The sequence below is a fragment of the Cinclus cinclus genome, chromosome 1 (assembly GCF_963662255.1).
Source record: "Cinclus cinclus chromosome 1, bCinCin1.1, whole genome shotgun sequence".
Lineage (NCBI taxonomy): Eukaryota > Metazoa > Chordata > Aves > Passeriformes > Cinclidae > Cinclus > Cinclus cinclus.
Window position 1 is genome coordinate 134943419 of NC_085046.1, and position 21104 is coordinate 134964522.

The window sequence follows — 21104 nt, forward strand, 5'->3', positions numbered from 1 at the left end:
ATATGGTCAACATGAAGGCAGGGACAGGGGAAATGGTAGATTGTAGGTTGTACTTATAGAAGGCCTTTCTTTATTCAGCCTATGTGTAGTTGCTTTCCATTTTTATATCTTTTATATTTATGTTTTGATGGCTGTGGAATAAATATGGATCATTAGAGCTAAGCCATTTTAGACTGTGAAGTACTGAGTTTAATTTATTGAAATTGATTTAATTATTTGAACATGTCACCAGAGACATATGTCCAACTACCCTCAGCAGTGTGTTCAAAGTGACTTTTCTTCCAAATGCTCCTCTTATTTTAAATAAGATCAAAGAGTAAGCCTAAAGCCTGTAAGGTCAAAATGTAGCACTCCTGCACACTACTTTTACATAGTTAATGCAAGTACAGTAATAATAACATTTTATTTTAATGTATCTTCAAAAGCAATTTTTTACTTTGCCACATCTTGCTTTTGCGGATTCAGACTTCCTCCTTGTACAAAATTTTTTCCTTTTCAGTGCATCACAACACAGCAATCTGCTCAATGCATGCATCTTTGGGCTGTTCCTTGCCCTGCTGCTTCAGTCTGACTGCTGTGCTACCCTAGTGAGGCATGTAGTGAAAATATCGAGGTACACAGATAGGTGCCTGACATTTCCTGTGGTTTGGAGTCTATCATACAGGCTGTCATAATGTCTGACAGAGGCTGAGGGCTGCAGCATGGAGTAACAGCTTCATCCGGAATTTATGCCAGTAATTAGACTATCACAAGTACCATTGTGTCACACTGTCATTTCTCTGATAAAGAAACGAGAGAACAAGGAGATGTGAAGAGGAGAAAAAAATTACGTGCAGCCGGTTTTCTCAGAAATACTGGATAAACCATGACAAAATGGATCCATTTCTGTTCTTCAGAAGTTAATGATATTAGATGTTGTGAAAACAGCTTGTAAATATTAACCACACCCCCCCCCCCCCACCCAATTTCAAATACCTATTTGAATTCTCAAAAGCAGAACCAATGAAAGTTGGGTTGGAATTAGTTTAATTTGAGAACAATATAATTATAAAAGAAAGATATTTTCTCACATTCCTTTGTGAAATCAAGTATTTAAATATTTTCCAGACAAATATCTTGTGTCAGGTAATTTTACAACTTTGATATAAAACATCTAAAGAGTCCTCAGCAATTAGATTTCTGAAAGGATCTTCATAATGACGTGAACAAATTGCATCCTATTTTTCCCCCCTTTATTTCCTATGTAAATGCACAGGTGCAAAACCTTATATCTTTCTGTTAGTTTATCCCAATTACTTTTGATGAATATCCTCTGGCAAATTTTAGTTAAAACTGATAGGGCAGAAAATGTTTCAAAATCCCCAGACGTTTCATGTTAATGGCTGTCCAGGTAAGGGAGATCACTTCAACAAAGCCAAGAGAACACTTGAACAAAGGCAAAGTACATGTATGTCTTGCTAGGCACCAGAGAATCAATTTTTTAGGCAAGAGGTTTTTCCTACATGGTTATGCCAGAGTCAATAATGCCCATTTTCTCACTTGAGGTTTTCCTCTAGTTGAGGTAGTCAGGATGGTTCTCGCCTCTGAAGAAACTTGAGTGTCTAATAAGAAGTGAGTTTCAACAGCAACTGTATTAAAATTCACTTACAAAATAAATCAAGCATGAAACACAAATCCATAGGAACCTGAGCTTCATTAATTCCACTTTCAATAGAACAATTTGTTTACTTACCATGAACTAGGGAAAGAGGGCTTTCCCCCCCTCTACTTCCTGAAGCTTTAGAAAATTTATACAAAATTTTTATAGATCCTGCAAATTTGCAGAAATAAAGCATCTGCAAATTAGTACTTTTGTTTTATTATTTTCCACTGATTTCAATAGGACAAGTCAGGAAGGAAGATACTCCTCATTACCAGACTAGAGGTAGGCTTCATCACTTCAAATTTTGTGCATTTACAGTGGAGATATCCACATTTGAACTAATTATAGAAACTCCCTTTATAATCACTAGAAACAAATAAGTATTTCCAAACTATGATTCATCTCCTCCCAAGGTTGACATCTAAAATAGGCCTGATGAATCACTCTAGAAGCAATCTTAAACTCCTCTAACTATAAAGGGAATTTGGACAACTGCCTCACATATTCTGCTGTTGCAGAAGTCTAAAGTTAGGTGCTGAGGTACAACTTTACACATCTAATGCTGATCTACAGTGCCCCAGTATTAGGTGTCCCTAATCTGGAAGCAATGGCATAGAGTAATTAGTTCTCATCGGTGCCTTTTTAAAGAAAAGTTTAAATATAAACATTTGTGATTAATGAAACAGCACTTTTTGTGTTGGGAAGGTAATTATTTCTCCTACATGAAGTGCATGATGTATTATGATATTGCTGACCTGAAGTAATAATTAGTTAATAGGTCACTGGAATTTTTTCCCTGTATTTTTCCTATAAATCAAAGTTCAGTGTCTAGAGAGGAATAGAGATTTCTGTATAAACTACCACCTAAGCATAATTTTTAGTCCATCTAGAAAAGTACTAAAAATATCTTTAAATGCCACTGGAACTCAGGGAAAGAGCTTGATTCAAAGTGCTTAAGGTCCAGGACAAATTGTAAACTGTTATATTCCATTTAACTCTCTAAGTGCCTATTTCACACCAGTAAGCAGGCAAATGTCTCTGTTCTCTTTCTACCACACATTTCATTTTCTGTTTTTATCTACCATGCTTTTTGGCTTACACTTAAAAAGCTTAATTAAGGCAAAGCATTGCATATATTTTAAAGTCTACTCATCAGTAATTTTTAATATATTTTGGCTTTATTTTCTGTGCTTATTTTTCATTTAGTCATCTTTTATATATTTAGACTGCTTTTTCTTTTTATTTCTGATAAGTTACAGAGCATGCTTCACCTTTAAAGAAATTCTAATATGATGAGGATTATAAAATGGCAAGTATTTGAGATAATATTCACATAGGTATTTCTTGCTTCTCTTTGCCAAGTGTAGCTTGGAGAAGGGGATGTGACAGCATCATAAAGAATAACTCCATGTCATAATAATGTATCACTGCACCTTTGGTCTTTTAACACTAATGAAAAAGGCATATTTCACAGAAATTTTCATTCAACCTGAATATACAAATCCCTGAATCTCCCTCTTTTAACCTGCCAGATTCACGTGGAGTGAGAGTATGTTTGTAGACAGAAAACAAAATCTGTGTCTAACATGAAGAATAAAGCACAACACTAAGCGTGATTCTGTAACAAAATAGATAGGAGGAGAAAAAAAAAAAAGGCAGATGCTTGAACATCTCATTAGGACACCATTCTTCTAACACCCTGGCTAAACATATTAACCTGCATAATATTGTGTATAATCCTATTGACAGGCATACACCTCCTGCATCATTATAATTTTGAATAATTCCACTGCAAAACAAAATAACTTACTCTAGCAAAGTGTAGCAATAGAACTTGATACTGCAGTAGTTTTACCCCCTTTATTAGTGACACCTTATGTTCACACATTCTAAGAGTGTAATGGGGCCAAGGTCAGGGTTCCTGTGGGATTTTGGTACTACCGCTGATGGCAGTCAGGTCCAGAGTCTGTCACTGGGCTTGCTAGAGATGCACCCTATGCTGTGGCTAACAATCACAGGAGGCATATTCACTGATTAGGACCTAGAGATTTTGCAAAGTGATACTCTCAGTCTTTCAGGTGGAGAATATCAGATTTATTGCTTGTACCTAATGTACAGACAGAGGAAAAAGAATAGCCTGAAATTTTCCTACTGAGACATTCATCCTTTTCCACCGCATGTCAGATTTACTTAATGTAAGTTGCTTCCAGATCCAGTAGCCTGACAGAAGTGAAGCTTCTGCTACTTGTCCCCAGGTCCACCCAGCAGCAAGGCTGAGCATGTTCCCAGCAGGCACACATGCACACTGTGTGCACATATACACACAGCTGGCAGCACAGATCAACACAGACAGCCAATGCAGCTCTCACATGGTCACACACAGTGCCAATGGACTGATCTCTCTTGCTCTGAGAAAAATGAAGGCTTATTATTGGGAAAATATCTAAAAACATGTACAATGTGGATCCGTTCAGCACTAGACTCAGACACTCTGCCCAGTGTCCGTCCCTGGATCCCACTTTTCCCAATGGGGCACTTGTACATAGAAGCCCTCAATGCTGCAACCCCACTTTGGCTGCTGGGAGAGACCTCTGCACACAGCAGCACAGGCACAGACACACACACGGATCTCCCAGGCAGCTGGGCTCAAAAACTGGTACTTGTCCAGCAGGAATGCCCTAGCCACCCCTGCCTCATGCACACATGCACAAATGGTCTCACAGTCAATCCCCAGACTGCACAAACTCTCTGGAAGCTGACTGAAATCTCCCGACTCTCCACTAGTCAGCCCACAGACCCTCTGGTCTCTCCAGGATCCATCTTAGATATCTGACTCTAAAGCTCTTCCTCGACTCACTGGCTTGTCCTGCTTGATGTTCCCCCCAAACACACATGCACACAGAAGAGATTTAGAAATGCAATTTGATTAATAAATTAATGAAATGCAATGACAAGACACGGACAGACCATGCTGCTCAGGCACAGAACATGACCACACTACCATGCTGACCAGCAAGCCGTTTACAGGCAACTGACACCTTTTAAGTCCTTTTTCTTCTGTTGTCGCACCTTTCTCTGCTCCAGTTGATTTCAATGCCTCCATTTCTCCACCTTTGATTTCTTCTATAATAAGTCTTGCACAACCCCAGGTTGCTCTTCTCCTGCATCCCCATCCTGCAAGACCTATGGTGATGGTGCTCACCAAGATATCCCTGGGAGGAGAGGGGATCAGGGCAGGGGCTCAAGTGTCTGACTGGGGCACTGTGACTCCCCTGCTGCCCTCTGCCTCTGCCTTCCTCTGTGTGCATAGGAGATGACCCTTTTGTGCCTTAACAATTTTTTTTTTTCCAAACTGGTGTAAGATACAGCATCTTTAAAGATAACATTCAGATAAATACTGCACTCCAGAGCTGTCAGAGTAGGATTTATTGACATTTCTTCTTTGGAGTTGTGAACAACATTTCAAAGCATAAAGCATATCAAAATACTGGAATCTAAGGTACTCTAGCCCTCCAAAAAGTTGCAAATCTATTTTAATACTTGAGGTGGTAGGTGCCCCTACTTGCTGTGATTCAAATTCTTGCTGTGGTGCAGGATCTGTTGCATGGCTATTGGTTTCACTTCACTCACATTTCTTGGGTTCACATCACATAAAAAAGTATAGTGTTAGACACAGATGGACACTTCCTGAAACACGGAACAGTCTTTGCCAGTAAGAGTAGCATTCCTGGAAGTTGTGTGACATCCAAAGCCATGATTACAGATTCACAAATCCTCAGAAGAAAGAGCAAGAGTGTCAGGTGCCTGTCTTCATCCAAGGCCAGGTTGCACTCTAGGAGAAAAGTGGCCAATACTGTTAGTCCGATAGTGAAGTAGGAAAACAAAGAATTGCAGAAAGGAAAGGTCAGCTTTTGCATGAAGCATTAAACTGAAGGTCTGTGTCACTCTCCATTCAGCCTGCACTCTAACCTTGTAGAAGGTTAACCCAGACATTTTTTATGTTCCAGATTCACAGTTCAGTGTTGAATATTTGGGATCAAAGGGACACACCACCAAATTGAGCTAATCAAAGTAAAACACATGTAGAATTTTAAAAATGCAATCAGAAGAGAAAGAGCTACCCTATATGTGAATATCCATGACTTTTGCAATTTTTCTTAGAACTGTTCTGGATGCCATCACATACTGCTCCTTATGAAAGAAATTGATTCTCTATTTTCATAATTAAAATCAATCTAATAATTAAGAATGAGTAGAGGTAGTCTGCTGGAATGCATTCTAAGACAGGTCAGCAGTTATATCTATTGTGATGATGGTGGCTTTACATTTAATTTGAAAAGTATTTTAAGCTGTTAAAAATATGCAATAATTACCTTGAAAAATTGCAATGTTTCTCTAAGACGAGATGCACCAAGATCTTCACTGCAAAGGTGATTACTTAAGTCAGTGAATGTTTTCAAATTTGTAATAGGTCAGGTAAAATTGTTTGAACATTAATCATTTATCCATAACAACTAAAAAATAGCAGTGTAAATTATACTGATTATAAGATACAGACCTTTAAGTTAACAGAAGCATAACATGAGAAATTCATGCCATGAAGGACATTAGGCAGCTAGGAATTGATGGATGGGACTGTACACAGAGTTTTCTGATGGCTGAGCCGGGGGGGCATGCTGTGTCACTCACATGTGTGTACAGTACTAAGTCTCTGACAGAGATACTATTTCTGCTGACTGCTTTCCTTTTCATCTGTTGCAAATGACATGTTCCAGGCTGCCTTTCACTCCACGTACTACATGAAGAAACAGGAGGTAGAGGCTCAGAAAACATCTTTAGTTTGTGGCTTGGCAAGTCAACAAATTGTGAGAATAGAGATAGACATTTAATTACATCTTCTACTCTGTAAACCCCCCCTAATTTACAAGTGTACACTTCTTTTACGAGCTTGCTGTTAAAATCAGCTTGATGCTCAGTGTCAAAAAAAAACCAGTGAAAGCTTGTTGCCTTACCTTACAGTCTTGGCATAACTGTGTCTTTCAGTAAACTATATCTATTGCATTTGGCTGAGCATACTGATACTTCAGAGTACCTTTTATACATGCCGAGCCCCCACTTAACTCTGCTTGTGCTCTTCTCTTTCAATTTATTTAGGTACCTGAAAACCTCTGCAGAAATGACTGAATAATTATCTCATTGTAAAATTGTAGCCTTTTGGAGGACAAAAAGCTGGTCAAAACAGCTAGTGCTTATGTTATGTGACCATATTAATTACAGGAGACTCATTTAGCATTGAAGGTGTTATTGTTCACACTTCAAAAATGTTTTTTACATGTATATGCTTTAAAAGTTTTGCATTATAATTATGCATTACTATTGGATTTGTGGTTAATTTTCTACATCTTATAAAGATAAGCTTTGGGAATGAGTGAAAAATGTCTTTCAGTAACAGAAAAGATAGCTGAATTATTTGCATCTGAACCCTTTATTAGGTCAAATCAGAGAATTCCATGCACAAGGCATGTAGGACTGGGGCTAAGTAGAACTTAGCAGCAAATTAAGGCCGAAAACTGTGGTCAGTTACAGTGCCTTTTTGGTCATTGTCTGAGTGCTTTTACCAGTGATTTTCCCTTATGATTTTGTGTGTGCAGCTGGGATAATGGGTAAAAGCCATTTTTCTGTGTGCCATGTAGCATTTGCTCTAATGTGCCTCATCAGTCTACTGTGCAGAGCAATCACACCTCAACCAGGTTGATATTTTTAAAACTAATGAGCCACTGATTGCTGAGTGACTGAAGCTAACAAGACATGCTCTCTTCCAGTGATCTATAGTGATGAATTAATTAATATGATCCAAATTTCATCTCCAGTGAAATACGTGCTAGCTTCATAACACTGAGCAAATACTGAATATGTAGATCAATATGAATGAAGCTTTGGTAATGGTATGTCAGTGTTCAAATGACACCCTGTGAATGTGTTCATACATACACTGTGAATATAAAGGAAAATAAAAATATTAGAAAGGGAATACTGATAACAGAACTCTGTGTGGATGAAAAGAGGAAGCGCTAGAGAAATAATATATAAACACTTAATGTTAAGCTTTTCTCATGACTGGCCAAATCATGTCATATCCTTTTATGCTGATCTGTACAAGACAGCTCAGAAGACTGTCACCATGATGACACAGGATTTGAGTGCATCCCAGCACTAATGCCTGTGCATCACACATTGCATGCTGCTTTCCTCTGCATACATCCTATGGAAACCATAAGGCTCTACCATCAATGTGGGCATATTCAGAAGGTGAAAAAGAAAGAAGGTTCTTGATTTTGAAAGTGTAGATTTAGGTTGTAACTTCCCTTCCCTTCCCTTCCCTTCCCTTCCCTTCCCTTCCCTTCCCTTCCCTTCCCTTCCCTTCCCTTCCCTTCCCTTCCCTTCCCTTCCCTTCCCTTCCCTTCCCTTCCCTTCCCTTCCCTTCCCTTCCCTTCCCTTCCCTTCCCTTCCCTTCCCTTCCCTTCCCTTCCCTTCCCTTCCCTTCCCTTCCCTTCCCTTCCCTTCCCTTCCCTTCCCTTCCCTTCCCTTCCCTTCCCTTCCCTTCCCTGTTCCCAAATTAGTGCTACAACATTCCCAGTCTTACAAATTGCTGAATGAAATATCATAGCGTGTAACTAATATGCAAATGGAGAATGAGTCAAAAACACTCAAGGCACTAATAATATAGATGCCCAGATCTGGGAACACTTTAAAAAATATTTCCAAGAGGGAGGGATGCTGTAATATTTATCTTTTTTGTTGATTTAGCTTTTCTTTCTTGTTTTGTTTTTCTTTTTTTTTTTTTTCCAGGAAAAGAACACCTTTCTGAATGGGTCACAGATAAAAATAGGTCAGATAAATCACAGATTAAGTTTTATATTTCCAGTATAGTTCTGAAATGTTTAGGTTTTTCTAACCTGATATTTGTATTGTATTACTAATTTGATTGAATCATTCTTCTTGTGTGTCACTCTGGAATAATAAAATATCAGAGAAAATAATGAAAAAAATATTTTTTTGTTTTGCATTATTTACACACCTTTTTGTAATATTATCAATTCCTATGTTTTAATATTATTTTATTGCAATTTAATATTGCAATATTTAATCTAGCTATAATACTGAAAAATATTTTACCAAGAGTTAATCAATACTAAGCACCTGATGGAGGTGGTTCCATCCTTGTCTCCTATCATTCTAAGATTAACTGGAACATTATGGATGACCAATTGGGGTATTTTTCAAAGAGAATTTGACAGCTCCTGGATGAAGTTGGGTGTACTTTATTGAAGCCATTCTGAGGAAAAAAAAAAAAAACAGGAACCAACATAAGGAATTAGTTCATCAAAATTCTCTCTCATAATTTTATTACGAGATGTCAGGTTAAGAGTATTTTCCTGTTTTAGCTATTGTGTGTTCTGAGTCTGAAAACTAGATACGAATCTAAGCTTTCACTAAAGAGTAATCTAATTGCACTGGTTTTAGAAAACAGTTTTTAAACAGATGCATTTTAAACAAATACAAATATAATGACAAATTTAACACATGGTGGAGATTTTTAACAGTTCAATTTAAAAACTGAGATCCATATATCAAATTTCCTGTTCCTAGGAGTATAATTTTTGAATGTTTGAGTTTTAGAAGAACTTTAAGCTTTTTCTTTCACTTCTTCCATTAAAATACTTGTTAGGAGAAACTGAAAATTTGTAGAAAGATACAATGACCACACACATTTCTATACTTAAGAAATAACTACCTCAGAAAAAAAAACAAACTTTAAAGCAAATAAGTGGTCATGTATACAAAAGCATCCATACATTCCCTTGTTTCAGAAAATACAAAATCAATCTGAGCCATTGTTGCTCTACACTGGGAACAGAGACTGAAACAAGTCTGTTGGCACATGTTGCATTCAAAAAGGTGAGAAGCAAAAAATCAGTTGGCAGATGTGTCTTTTGACCTAGAACACTGTTGAGGCTGAAAAAATACCTCAGCCACTTTAGAGTCTTCTCAAGAATCAGCCACTTAAACATTGTAACAGAAACCTGGTTTCACTCCATCTTTTCAATAAGGAAAGAAAAAAAATCAAGTACATTGAATATAGACATAGCCACCAAGTGGCAAGTAGCTAGTTGTTCCTTACTGTGCATTAATTAAATATTAATCTTATTATTTAGCTCCCTGAAAAGACAGTAAACACACAATAATAAACCTTTTGTAATATAGTTTAGTTTAATTCCTTCCATTCTCTCTCATTTAAACGCAGTCATTAGGATTTTTTTTCATGTAAAATGCTGCACTTCAAATGGGATTGCAATAATTAAATTAAAATGCAAAATCGAAAAAATAAATAAGACTGCCAGTAAGCAGGCAATAACTTTTTTTTTTCTTTTTAATTCTTCCACCCTCCTTATACCCTTATAGTGTTTTTCATTTTCTCCCTAATAAGTTCTCCTCTGAATTGTTTGCAAGATCTTTGACATTTTATTTGTATGATGAAAATTAGCAAAACAATCCCTACTGCTTTTTACAAAAAGCCTGATCATTAATGCATCTAATTAAGTAAAGCTTAATATTTTACTGTGCAAATTTATCCCCTGAAGCTTTTTCAGTTCCGCAACCTCAGTTTGAAATTCATTTGAACTTGAAAGAATAGAGGACATCTCACAAAGGTCAGGCATGTGAATGCAATACATGAATAATAGGTATCAGAATTCCTTGGTGCCAGCAGACTCTGGCTGGCATGGAGTTTATTTTCCTACACAGTGCTGTGCATTGCCTTTGTGGCTAACCCAGAGCTGACACCACACCAGTGTTTTTGGCTATTGCTGAGCTGGGCTCTCAGCATCAAGACTTTCCCTGCAGCCCCTGCCCTGGTGGATTAATAAGCTGGATGTGTGGAGGTGACACAGCTGGGACAGCTGACCCAAACCAGCCTAAGCAATGTCCCAAATCATGCGATGTCTCATCAGCAATAAAAGCTGAAGGAAATGAGGAGGAGAGTGAGCATTTGAGGTAAAAGTGTTTGTCATCCAAAGCAACCCATATACATACTCAGAACCTGTTCCCTAGGACATGTCTGGACACCTGCCCATCAACAGGGCTCGGTGAACAAATTCCTCCTGCAGCTTTGCTTCTGCTCACAGCTTTTATTTTACATAGTAAAGTGTCTTTGTCTCACACCATGAGCTTTTTCAAGTTATTTTCTCCCCCAGTTCTGCTAATGAGGGCAAATGAGAAAGTGGTTGGGTAGGAGTCTGATAGACAGACAAGGTCAACCCATGAACCTTGGAAAGAAAGAGTTGCCTGAGAAGATAACCCCTGGACTTAAAAAATTCAGCCAATATATGCACTGAATGGATTTATTCTGAACTCATCCTGTGAGTTTTATGCAAAGTTTGCCCCATGGATATCACTAACCTTTTGCACCTATGCTTGTCTGAATAGAATACCAGATTCCAAATAAAAGAAATACAAAGAAAAACTACCAAGTTACAAACTTCTTGTCTTAAGGAGTAAAATTTAATCTTTGCACAAATTAGAAAAATGAAATTTCACTGGAGATTTAAATAGATGCATCTGCTCAGAACTCATTATTTCAATAAATCAAAATTAGATGGATTTTGATCACGTCATGTTTAAGCAAAATAAAGAAATTCATTGGCATCAAAATGTCATGGGATTTATATTGAACACATAAGGAGATACAAGGAGCACTGAATGAGATTAGTTTTGTGCTCTTTGCAAGTGTCAAGTTAATTTTAAACAAAACAATCTGGGATAAATTTGTCTCTATCTAATAGGATTGCAAAAAGACTTGTTATATATGTCTATTCCTTGACTTGAAGTACCACATCAGGTTTAAGTTCAGATCTTCAATTTAAAAGAAACAAACTATATTTATTTTTTAAGAGATAAATCTATATAAGCATAATATTTTTTGTGCAACCTGTTTGAATCAAGACTGTTAGTAGTACTGCAAAAACTACTTTTTTTCTCCAAAGTAGGAATAATTGAAATCAGTGTCTTTTTTAAACTGCAACTCATTGACTCTTTAAAGGATCTGCACATATTGAAAATGTAATCAGAATATAGAGAGCATCTTGCTCTTCTTTTGTCCCCCTACTCTATTATAATATGGGAAGCAATGTTAACGAAAAGGTGTTCTTTAACATCTGCAGTGTTGAATGAGCTCATTAGTGCCTTAGGAAGCAATATGTCAGTTATGAGACAAAGCAGTTTTTGCATAAAAATGCCAAGGTACTGACAGTCCTATTCATAAAACAACAATAAAACAACGAAGCAAAAAATATGAAAAATATTTCTAGTTCATTTTACAATGATCAGCCACTCTATAAGATAGAGTACTATAAACCAGAGAGATAATTTAATTATCTTCCATTAAAAATAGTCGTCAATACGTTATCAACATATTGTCATGAAAAAAACCACAAGCATTACTGAGAATCTGAATTAAACAATCTTAAAAAAAATATTATTTTCAGCTTATTTATATACTGGGCACAATTTACATAGGGGAAAAGGTTGTTTGTTTTTTTTGGTAGACTAATTGTTAATATGTGGCAGTCCAAAAGGCAGATAACTGTATTGGGGAGGGTGATTGAAATGCATTAATTTCTTAGCTCTTGAGCTTTTGAAGGCAAGAAAAAGAAGTTATTTCAGCAGCCTTTGTGTCACTTTGTGCCATCTCATGCCTTGGGACAGTGAAGACAGGGTGGATGGGTAAGTTTTCCTGAGCTGTGCCTGATGTATTGAGCTCTCATAAAGACTGAAGACACCAACCTCTTTCCAGCACAAATTATCAAGTAAATATTTCTTTATATTTAAGAAAACGAAACTGAAAAGTACTTCTAGCCTATTCCTGTGTTTATGTAGTGATTGCCACAGACAGACTGAGAAACTAGCAACTGATAACTTCCCAGAATATTTTGTACTGCTGTCTTTGGGCTACAACTGTTTCAAGATTTTTCACATGCAGCTAAGTACTTTCCTGCAGCAATTCTGAATTAACATGCTGAATTTCGGTCTTTATGACTCCCTAGTACAATCACAAACCGTTTCCATTATGCATCACCCATTAGCTCATGGATTTAAAATTCACTGTGTTTTCACAAGGTTTGAGACAAAACAGAAAAATCTTCCGCAAAAAATGGAAGGGACTAGGAATGTGAAAATCGCTCGTCTGATATCTGAGCAGGCCTAAGGTTGTGTTTCAGTCTCTGTCATTCCATTAGTGTTTTTGAGATCCCCAAAAACTGATTTAGCTGACTTTGTTTTTAATACTCTCAGTGAATGAACATCTATATCACTTTATGTCATCATTTAACCCCTACCGCATTTCTCAGTAAAGGACTGAACCTGAAACTTTGCCTTCTGACATCACCAATACTAGGTTTTGTTCTGTTCTCCCTCTAAACACTAAACAACTGCAATTTTAATTTCAAGCTCTGGTTGAATTTTAATTCACAAAAATTCTTAAAACATGCTATCTTGAAAGAGTGACATATTCTTCGATTCTTTATTTATATTGACATATGGTTTCTTTGGGGTTGTTTTTTTTCTGGTTTTGGTTTTGGTTTTGTGTTTTTGGTGGGGTTATTTTTTTGTTTTGTTTTGTTTTATTCTTTGTTTGTTTTTGGTTTTTTTTGAGGTGTGTCCTAATTTGGCCCAGCAGGATGATGGTGAGCTATGCCAAAGAATTCCATTCTCAAAGAAATCCATTATTCATTATTTTAATTCCTGCTTTCTTTTGCACAGAGTCCTCCTCTGGCTAAAACATCAATAAGCAATATTATTGCAGGGATGGCCTATATCAGCTATGATGGGACTATAAGATACATTTAAAATATAAGATTTGCATTTTAATTTATGGATGATAAAAGGTACATTAGGTCTAAGACCCACAAAGTCAACAGGACTGGAAATGGTACTCTTGAGTTTTAGAAAAATCGATGAATCTTGAATATTTGAGAAAGTGTTTTGTAATAAATGACATTGCAGTGGCTTGCACTAATACTATATTTCTTTACTATGTAATGTGATAATAAAAGTTCTCCAACAAGATTTACAAACACAGAAAAATAAGATTTCTTAAAATAATAATGTTTAGTATTGCAAGCACTTGAAAAAATCGAGAAAGTTATTAACAGAATAGGACTTTTTCTTAAACTGCTTTTGATTGAGATAAACAAAATAAAGATATATAAGTTAGAGTAAAGGAATCCTTAATGGAAGCCCTTCTGTAAAGGGCTGAAAAGTGACTTTATCTTAGTTGTAAGAATTTAATAAAGATTTTTTCTTAATATGATCTCATACACAACACAGATAAGACTTACCCTTTCAAATTGAATAAATGTACTTTTCTATGCCTTGAAAAAGTATGATAGTTTCACTAAATATCATATTCAGCTTTAAAAAATGAAGACAGTGTTTAAAATAAAGGAATTGTTATTTTTTTACGTAGTATTTCTATCCTACACATTAACTGCCAGAGGGAAGACAATATGCCCTTCGAATAAAGACACTGTGATCCAATATCCATAACCTGGATTTTATTATTTAAAATACCGGTCTGTATTATATAAGAACATATGTATATTTGGTTTGTTTGCTTGTTTTTTTAGTCTTAGTCTTTCTCAAGAAGAAAAGGACCAACTAACTAGTTAATTATCTTGAGACTTTGGTTGGCTGAACAACAATATTTTTGTAATGGAGTGGTCCACTTGAAAAATAAATTAAACAAACTCAAAAGCTCAACATCTATTAAAGCAATGCTATGCTAAGTATAACATACTGTTATACTTAAGTCCTTACAGAACCTGAGGCAGAGTTTCTCTAAACAAGGGAGTGAAATTTAATCTTTGGGAAGTGGAAAAAGCATGCAGTAGTGCAAGTGTCTTTTTTAGATATTTCTATTTTCTATAACAATTCTCAGGAAGCATACCCGCATTTTGGGGGTACAGGGATCAGGTGGCAAAATGACCTAGTTGAATTTACACAATCTTTGTTTACAGAACACGTAGTTCTGAGTTCAAATGCCATCAATATCTTATTAACTTATGTCCTGAAGGAAAATGAACTAAAATGTAGATTCAAATAACAATCATTAATCTGCTACATATTCTGTCAGTAGAAAAAAATTGCTTTTTTTACTTTTTGTCTACCCTTGTGTAATAATCTGAAAAAAAGTGTGATGCTTCTATGAGCTTTTGGGTTTTCTTATTTCTTTGTTTGAATACCTCATTTTTATGTATATGTCAAACTGATAAAACGTGAACTTTCAATTTAATAAGAAAAGGAAGTGCATCAAACTGCAATCGATCTTCTTAAGCAAATCTTTAATGCCTTTCCTTCTCTAGTTGTTTTATATTTCCAGCAGGAAGGGAAAAAAAGAAGTACAAGATGAATGAACAGGTTAAACCATAAATGACAAATGGGATTGTGCCAAAACAAATCATGGACTGTCCTATAGAAAACCACATCTTTCCAGAACACCTAGTACAAAATTGAACACATTAGGCAGCTTCACCTTATAATGGAAGCTCTATTTTTCCCATTCTGGAATTTCAGCCTTTTCTACTGAATATTTTGTTAAATTTTAAAATGAGACTGAAACTGGAAGGTCAGCACATAGTTAATGTAGCTTTACAATCATGAATACCTGGTCAGTGTCTCTGGAGAGTTATCAACCTCATGAAAGCACTTGGGACAAAATTTTCAAACTGACAAAAGTGTCGATATGTACAGGGAGTGGTTGTCACACAAAAATAATGAAAATTAAAGACACTTACAAGCCATTTTTGCCAGAAGAAATGTATCAAAAAGATCACACCTACCTTCTTGAAGGTGCCTGAGGAGTAGGAAACCACATGAGGAGCAGGTGCTCATTGTGTGTGAGGTCACTTGGCTTGCTTGAGTGGAGAAGACATACTGAGGGGAGACCCCATCGTGGTCTAAAGATTCCAGGGGAAGTGGCAGGGAAAGCATATATCTCTGGTGAACAGAGATATGACACAAGGGAATGGCAGGGAACTGTGCCAGGGGAAATTTAGGTTTTAGGAAAAAGTAGCTTATCTGGAGGGTGGTCAGGCATTGTAAGAGGCTCCCCATGGAAGTGGTCACAGCACCCAGCCTGATGTGCTCAGCAGCATTCGGACAACACTCTCAGGTACATTAAGTCATTCCTGGGAATTTTCAGGGCAGGGCCAGCAGCTGGACTGTGATGATCCCTGGGAGTTCCTTCAAAATCAGGATATTCTGTGATTCTACAAAATTATTATGGGGCAAACACATCAAGCAGGTATGATGAACGTTTCTGGGGCCATTTTATGGAAATTAAAAGATGATGCAATCACTGCCAAGTGCCATATTTAGGAAGTGAGAAAATCATATGCACATTCTTTAGATACCTTGAAAAAATTTTGTTTCATCAAGGATTGCTATGCAGGCATGGTGACAATGTAAAATTGGAAAGTAATAAACAAAAGTACCACTTGTCACTCTGAAAGTGTCAGGGCCACAGATCATTATTGGATCTGCTGGTGTTTGAGGAAAGTGAACAATCAGCACACACTTGCCTTATTCTTCTTTCTCAAGTCCTTTCTCTGTTGATGACAGGCTTTGGGACAGACAGACCACTGATCTGATATGACAATTTCAATCTTCCTGAAGTTTGTTAATCAAATTTTTACAAGCTTCAAGCAGTATTTTCTTTGATATAGTCAAAAATATTCTCCACTGAAGTGTTTTTTCTAGACCAAGACAAGCAAATGAGCACACACTTGTACTGCTGTGACACCTCTCTACTCTTTTCAAGGTGTCTGGGACCTTTAGCTAATATTCCAAGCTGCATTCTTTCTTTCATTTGATATTATTAATTCATTTGCTGCTTTCCCAATGATCAAAACATACACTCGCATTTAAAATCCTGACCCAACATTTTCTATGTTGGGAAGAATATTTCAGGCTCTCAGAAACACACCATTATCTCAGAGTTTATCTGTCTCAACATTCATTCCAGTTCTTGAGCCATCCTAGCCAACAGAGATGAAATACAGATTGCTTCACAGTATAGTTGGCTACTACCTGCAATGGCAGAAAATTGCACTGTGGAAATAGCTGTGTCTCACTGATCAGCATCAAAAGCAGATCAGAAAGGTTAGAGCGTACATATATGAGTGTCCTTTAAAGGCAAAAAAATATGCCTTTTCTATTTTACTGCTACATTGACCCTCTGCAGAGTTGTTACTTTTATTGCAGTTAAGGATTTATCTCATCTTTGCTTTTCCAAGCAATTGAAACATACTTAGGCTGCTGTAGCACTACACAAAGGACACATCTGTGCAAAGAAACAGTACCAGGATTGAGAGAATATCACCTTTGAATGTGAAATTCTATTTTCCAAGGGAAATGGCTTTGACCTCAGGATTTGGCTGACAGATTATATGTAGGTTTTTGTCATAGCATTTTAACTAATCTGGACATCTGGCAATCTGTTGGCAGGCTCTATTTGACTCTTTCAGTTAATGTTTCTATCCAAGTTATTGCTTATCATGAATGCAAGTGTTTTTCTCTCTCCAAAGAGTTTTAATGGTTTGAAGTAATTGTCTATTTGCCAAGGCCATCTAAGCAAGAATTAACCAGTAGTGCTGCAAACAGCTGTACACAGCTCAGAAGCTTGTATATTTAAAATATCTAAGCTTATCTCAGTGCTATTTTTGTAGGACTATACCAGAATGTTCTATTTATGTTAAATAAAAGCATATTCACAAATATATTAAAGACTATTCTTTCAGTGGTGATCATGTGTTATACACTGCATTTTTGCAGTGAAACATCACATAGGGTGCAAAGTACTCCAAGTTGTTATTTGTTGCAAAATTTACATTGTTTTGCAATAGCAAAATACTCAGAACAGGAGACAACAGTAAAGATAGATAGGCTTTTGTATACAACATTATTCTACTGCAACACTGAATGTGTTTAGGATGACTACTTTTTCTGTTTGTACTCATGGTATCACATTTATCTACTTTTGAAAGTTTATTAAAATCTTCATAAAAAAAGACGCCTGTCTACCTCTTTTTGTTATTATGTAGTATCCAGGTGTATTGCCTAGAAAAATTCTGATTGCCTGGAATATAATTTGTTAGGTATAGAACAACAGTATGTGAATTAAATTCTTGGATATTGGTGAGAGCATGTTGCAGTGTTGCTGTAAACCTGGGCCTTTCATAATAAGCACAGTTTTATACTTTTTCATATTTCTAGGATAAGCCATTTACTGACTATTATATGTCAGAAATGCATGCTATATGTTATATCTTTGTTCTGCTGCCCATAAAATCGACTTTCGCCAATTCCAGGTTTACATTTCTTTAAATGTCCATGTTATGGTTTAAGTTGAGCTGGAAATTAAACTCCATGTAGCTTCTTGCTTAACCCCTCTCTCCCTGCCACCCTGTCATAATGGAGAGGAGAAGCAAGGTGAAACCTGTATGCTGACATAAGAACATTTTAATAATAAAAAAACAAAATAAAAAGATAGTTATAATGGTAAATGAAAGTAATAATAAAAAGGTAAAATCACGTGATGCACAATGCGGTTGTTCACCACCTGCTGAATTACATTAACTGTCTTCCTAAGGAAGAAAAATTGCAAAACCCAAAAACCATTAAAATCATCAGAGCATGGTCATAAACTCACTTTCAGTTTCACCTAAAAGCAGTTTGAGAAAGAATAATTTAGAGTACTTCAATTTTGGTAGCCCCAGGTTATTTGAAAGCCAGCCCAAGAAGTACATTTCACATGAGTACTCTAATCTGTGTGCTCTTGGAGTAATCTGTCAGACAACTGCTGGTTGGCCCCTAATCTGCAGTGTACGTGCCTCATAAACTGCGAGAAAATTTCAGAAGAGGTCTTTATGGGTTTTTTTTGTTTCTTTAACAAGGGTATCAATTCTCAGAATTGGATTCAAGAAAGTAAAAGAAAATTACTTGTAGACAAAGAAACATCTGGGTGAAATTTCAGTACAATGAAAAGTGAACCATCTGGAAAATCAAACAAGTCATTCCTTGTATAAGTACAGTTGTGATACTCCCATATCTAAAAACTAACTAGGTCATTAATATCTCCTTAAGGCATAAGTTGTTTCCTTTCTGGCATCATTAATTTCATCTCACTTTTTCAAAAACTTGCAAGAAACATTTATCTTTTTTTTTTTTAACTTCTACCACTGGTTTACATTTTGTAAAAGACTACCAAAATTTAGTTATTAAGGGCATAGTCAGAAAAATTTAAATGCAGGGAGGATGGTACAAAGCATTATTAATAAAAACAGCTAAAAATACTGAAAAGACTGGCAGAAGTAGTTTCACTGGAGTGACTTAAAATGCTGAAATTCCCAGATTTAAGTCATTGTATGTGTAATGTGCTCTCAGTCTTGGCTGACACACACCAGACAGTGTACAGAGGGTCTCTGCAAAAATAGTTATCCTCAGGAACTGTCTTTTAACAGGGTATTTATAGAAGAATTACCCTGTTGACTCAATGAACACTTAAAGCTTCTATTTTGACAGAGATCCCATCATGTAGGTCTGGTGTAAGAGGTTTGCAACTTTTCTAAAGAAACATTAATATTTTGGAAATCTAGATTTTTAAAAATCATGCATATGAACTTTCAAGAATTTAAGATATTTATGTAAAGAGGAGCATGATGTAAGAGGATCTTTCCAGTGACAAACCATTTTAGAAAGAGAAGACAGCTGTGAAGAGAGAAGTGCGGAATTTCTGCTCAATAAAGTATCTCTCTTGACTCAAAAAGTAGTGTAGATGCTTTGACCTAAGCTTATAGAAGATATAATGTATTCAAAGAAAAATTATGTTTTTATTGTTGGGGTATAAAGGAAGTTTAAAAGAAAGGGTATGTCATATTTTTAAACCACAATGGTACTTTTTCTCTCAGAACATAACATTTGATAACATTTGTGGCTTGCTTGATGCTAAATGCTCATTATCTTTGGTCAAATCTAGTTTAAACCACAGAACCCTAGAGGTTGCCTAGCTTTAATTGTCTCTAAAAGTTAACATAATTTATTATGTCTGCTGTGAAATGGCTAACTTACACATAAGAGTGCTCTATTAAATGCACTTCTATTGTCAAAGTCAACTGCTTCTGGCAGTGCCATTCCTGAAATGCTACTGATCAAAAGATAATGAGAACTGACAGGCAACATCACAAACGTTCCATGGTAAACAGCCTGTTAGATGAGGAATTATGTGAGTACTACTGATTGATTGTTTCTATATTAGTGAAAGCTACCAGAAAGAACAAGGGTTTCTTGACATTCACTTGCATATCAGGATGAATAAACCTGTACATTAAAGCATATTCGAAATAACCAGCTATGCTGATTTAGATGGAGGCGTATTCAAAACAAATCCTTTCTAAATAAATCCTAGTATCATGACACTGTAAACCACAAATTTTTCATGTTTTCCTTTGCTGCACAGTTTTTGTTGTATCTGTATGAGTTAGAGAATCCCAAAAGATCTCACAGATGAGATAATATCCCAGTTCAGTACAATTCTTCCCAACTTTCAGTACAGTGATGGGACTAATGGTTACAGACCCAATTTACAGGCATAGTGCTATATTCCTCAATTACTGAGAAAAATATAGAGCTCTAAATTCTGCCTGTGCATGTCTGTAACTGCAGGGATCAATATAATCATTTGATGTATATGTGCTTGGTTTGGTCTGTGACCATTACTTTTCGTCCTATATCTTGTGGACACAGCAGTGTAATTTCCTCCTACTGGCAGCCTTTAACACACCATTGTCATTCCATCCTCTGAGTTTTATGCTTTAAACAACCACAATTATATTTTTTGAACAGCTCTGTTACTCTCCACTGGGCTGTTTCCAAGTAATGTAATGTATTCAAATGCTCAGTGCTTTTCCTTGAATTTTCATATACTTTACAAATTGGTTAACGTTTTTCTCATAGAGTTTCTAAATGTTTAATTACAGAACTGAGTAGTAGGAAACCTGGGACAGGCATTTTTAATACCTTGCTTGATAAAACTTTCCACTTAAGAACTATTCAACATTGTTTAACTGTCTATGTACCCTTCTATTGTGGTTTCATCTAGACAGTGTTTGCCTGATTTCCCTATGAAAATTTTAGAGGTATTTTATCTCTAATTCTATGACACTTCCTACTCTTCTCTCACTTTTGTCCTGTCAAAAAAAGACATTAAATTATTTTGATTTGTTTTGCTCTTGACAGACAAATGTTGACTTGTTAAAAATAGATGGATTATGTTTTTGTTCCAGATTTCTGAACATTTTTGTATACTGAAGCTAGGCTGAATTAGCTGCAAATCCTTGACCTTTTTTTT